Genomic DNA, 4,780 nt, shown 5'->3' on the forward strand with positions numbered 1-4,780 from the left:
TTCTGTCCGTCCTTCTATCTGTCCTTCATCCCTTTCTTCCTTCTATCTCTCCTTCCTTCTGTCCTTCCATGTGTCCTTCCTTCCTTCATTCTGTCCTTCCTTCTATCTGTCCTTCATCCCTTTCTTCCTTCTATCTCTCCTTTCTTCTCTCCTTTCTTCTGTCCTTCCTTCCTTCATTCTGTCCGTCCTTCTATCTGTCCTTCATCCCTTTCTTCCTTCTATCTCTCCTTCCTTCTGTCCTTCCATGTGTCCTTCCTTCCTTCATTCTGTCCGTCCTTCTATCTGTCCTTCATCCCTTTCTTTCTTCTATCTCTCCTTCCTTCTGTCCTTCCATGTGTCCTTCCTTCCTTCATTCTGTCCGTCCTTCTATCTGTCCTTCATTCCTTTCTTCCTTCTATCTCTCCTTCCTTCTGTCCTTCCATGTGTCCTTCCTTCCTTCATTCTGTCCGTCCTTCTATCTGTCCTTCATCCCTTTCTTCCTTCTATCTCTCCTTTCTTCTGTCCTTCCTTCCTTCATTCTGTCTGTCCTTTCTTCCTTACTTCCTTCCTTTCTTCCTTCCTTCCTTCCTTCCTTCCTTCCTTCCATCTTTTTAATGATCCGGCCCACATGAGATTAAATTGGGCTGTATGTGGCCCTTGAATATGTTCAATCACATATAAATCCCAACACAAACCTAACTGCCTTGTTTCTAAAATGTAAGAAATTAGTGAAAAATTATATTTACAATTAAAGTGGAAGGTGATGTATTTAAAGGTTTAGTTTCACCAACAGTCAAAAACTCAAAGATATTCAGTTTACTGTCCCATACACCAAAAAACAAACATCTGAGAAGCTGAAATGAGCAAAGTTTTGGCCCTATTGCTTTAAAAATGGTTAATTAATATTCTGCTGATCAACCTATCACATAATCGAATAATTGTTGCTATTATTAATGATGTGTAATCCAGCAGCAGGTTGTATTTGGGGTATTTTTTTTTTTTAAATCTTATGTCTCTTTTGTCTACCCAGAATTATAAACTGTTACCCTGAAGAGAAACTTAAATCTAAATCAGCTGGCCTTTGAAGAGGAGAAATACTGAATTTAAATGTTTCCTTCATTTTCTTATTTTCAGTTTGACCAACCTGTCCGCCTCTTAACAACCAGTCAACATCTTTCAATGTGTTTCCATCCACTATTCACCAGTCTTTACACACATTTCCAATTTGTGCATTAAAAAAAACCTGAGTGCAAATGGCAAAAATCTGCATTCCTCTTGAAATGAGTGTGTAAGGCAATGATTAAGACCGGTCTGGTTGCAACTAGTTTGCATGAAGCTAAGTTGGTGGTGTTTGAAAAGGTTCAACGTGTTTCCATCCACCTGATTTTATGCACATTTTCAATTTGTGCATTAAAAAAACCTGAATGAAAATCAGGCGGGGAGTTCTGGTCCTCTGAAATGAAGCCAACGTGGAAGTAACTTAGAGCTGCATTCTATCAAAAGGCCACCAGGGGGCGACCGTCTCTATACAAGTCAATGGAGAATTCACCAACTTCTCACTTGATTTCTAACCTCAGTAAACGTTTTCAAAATGTGTTTATGGTCTCAATCGCTAGTTTAAAGCCTTCTTCAATGCAGTATGATGTTCATTTGGGACATTTTGGCCTCCCTGATTTTATATGTGACGATAAAGCAGGGTATGCATTAGGGCGTGGCTACGTCCTGATTGACAGGCTGATTGACCAATGTCCTCCAGATCCAGCCCTCGCAACCATAGCAACCTCCCCGCTCCGCCCATGGCCCCGCCTCATGCCCATATAAGTAGAATCCGTGTTTTTATTTTTCCCAGCATGCACCTGAAATTTTCAAGATGGCACTGCCCAGATTCGAAGCTCCTTCCGAGCAGCAGTCCACAAACCAATGGGTAACGTCACGGATGTTACGTCCATTTCTTTTATACAGTCTATGGATAAAATGCAAAACAGGAAACAAACAGAATAGTTTGTATCCATCATGGTTTTCTGTCACTATTCTGCAATCAGCACCACCTGCTGTTTATCTGTTAGTTACACAACAGCATTAACACAATATTCTGGAAGTTCAGTTAAAATGTGCACTACATTTGGATGGAAACCTTGCCATTGATTTAATTTGGTTGTTTTTATTGTTATGGTGCAAAATGGTAGACTACATTTTTGTATAATAGCTGCATCTTTTGTCCATTTTATTCACTCAGAGCTTTCAGACCCATCAGATAAACAGAAACAGGTTTCCCGTTAGTGCCAAGCGTCACCAGAGGGCCTAACCAGACAGCAAGGCCTTATTAGCTCCAATAGTTTCTCCTAACAGTTTCTGATCTCCTCTCCTCCGTCATTAACTGTAACTCTTCACTTTCATCTCTCCCTCCTCTGGTCGACTCAGGGATCCTTCCTTCCGCCTGTCTTTAGCATCGCCGGCACCTAATAGCCTTCAGCAGACACATGTGCATGAAAGTGTGCATGAGTCAAGCACTGGAGGCTGGATCCTGCAGTAATGACTTCCAGCTCAATCTGTAGGTAACGAGCACTTCCTGGTGTCTCAGCCCGAGGACAAGTCCTAACCAACTTACTGTAGCTCTGTAGTCTCTCTGCAGCTCTGTGTCACACTCAAGCTCTACTCAGTTGTAGAATATTTCGTGTTGATTGTTTACAGTGATGGCTTTTCGTCAGTCAGATGGGTGTTTTAAGTGAGTGTTTGTTCGAGCTTTAAGGCCACAAAAGTACTAAACTAGCTAACTGTAGGCTATATGAAGTAGCGTAAACTAGCTAACTGTATATAAAGAAGTATAAACTAGCTAACTGTATATAAAGTAGTATAAACTAGCTAACTGTATATAAAGTAGTATAAACTAGCTAACTGTATATAAAGTAGTATAAACTAGCTAACCGTATATAAAGTAGTGTAAACTAGCTAACCGTATATAAAGTAGTATAAACTAGCTAACCGTATATAAAGTAGTGTAAACTAGCTAACTGTATATAAAGTAGTGTAAACTAGCTAACTGTATATAAAGTAGTGTAAACTAGCTAACTGTATATAAAGTAGTGTAAACTAGCTAACTGTATATAAAGTAGTATAAACTAGCTAACTGTATATAAAGTAGTATAAACTAGCTAACTGTATATAAAGTAGTGTAAACTAGCTAACTGTATATAAAGTAATGTAAACTAGCTAACTGTATATAAAGTAGTATAAACTAGCTAACTGTATATAAAGTAGTGTAAACTAGCTAACTGTATATAAAGTAGTATAAACTAGCTAACTGTATATAAAGTAGTATAAACTAGCTAACTGTATATAAAGTAGTATAAACTAGCTAACTGTATATAAAGTAGTGTAAACTAGCTAACTGTATATAAAGTAGTGTAAACTAGCTAACTGTATATAAAGTAGTGTAAACTAGCTAACTGTATATAAAGTAGTATAAACTAGCTAACTGTATATAAAGTAGTGTAAACTAGCTAACTGTATATAAAGTAGTGTAAACTAGCTAACTGTATATAAAGTAGTGTAAACTAGCTAACTGTATATAAAGTAGTATAAACTAGCTAACTGTATATAAAGTAGTGTAAACTAGCTAACTGTATATAAAGTAGTATAAACTAGCTAACTGTATATAAAGTAGTATAAACTAGCTAACTGTATATAAAGTAGTGTAAACTAGCTAACTGTATATAAAGTAGTATAAACTAGCTAACTGTATATAAAGTAGTATAAACTAGCTAACTGTATATAAAGTAGTATAAACTAGCTCCACCTCCAGCAGCTACAACAGTAACATAATGCTCTAACACTGATGCTTCACTATTAATAATCTAATGATGTCATATATAATAATATATCACTACTTTACTGTAATACTGCATACTACATCACTCATAATACTGCAGTACTTTTACTGTAATACTGCATACTACATCACTATAATACTGCAGTACTTTTACTGTAATACTGCATACTACATCACTATAATACTGCAGTACTTTTACTGTAATACTGCATACTACATCACTCATAATACTGCAGTACTTTTACTGTAATACTGCATACTACATCACTCATAATACTGCAGTACTTTTACTGTAATACTGCATACTACATCACTATAATACTGCAGTACTTTTACTGTAATACTGCATACTACATCACTATAATACTGCAGTACTTTTACTGTAATACTGCATACTACATCACTATAATACTGCAGTACTTTTACTGTAATACTGCATACTACATCACTATAATACTGCAGTACTTTTACTGTAATACTGCATACTACATCACTCATAATACTGCAGTACTTTTACTGTAATACTGCATACTACATCACTATAATACTGCAGTACTTTTACTGTAATACTGCATACTACATCACTATAATACTGCAGTACTTTTACTGTAATACTGCAGTACTTTTACTGTAATACTGCATACTACATCACTCATAATACTGCAGTACTTTTACTGTAATACTGCATACTACATCACTATAATACTGCAGTACTTTTACTGTAATACTACATAATACATCACTATAATACTGCAGTACTTTTACTGTAATACTGCATACTACATCACTATAATACTGCAGTACTTTTACTGTAATACTGCATACTACATCACTATAATACTGCAGTACTTTTACTGTAGTAGGTTTTTCATGAAGGACTTTGACTTGTAATGGAGTACTTTTACTTTGCTGTATTGGTACATTTACTGAAGCAAAAGATCAGAGAACTTGCCCGTAATTGTTTTTTGACAC

Source organism: Scomber japonicus, chromosome 19, assembly GCF_027409825.1.
Source record: "Scomber japonicus isolate fScoJap1 chromosome 19, fScoJap1.pri, whole genome shotgun sequence".
Lineage (NCBI taxonomy): Eukaryota > Metazoa > Chordata > Actinopteri > Scombriformes > Scombridae > Scomber > Scomber japonicus.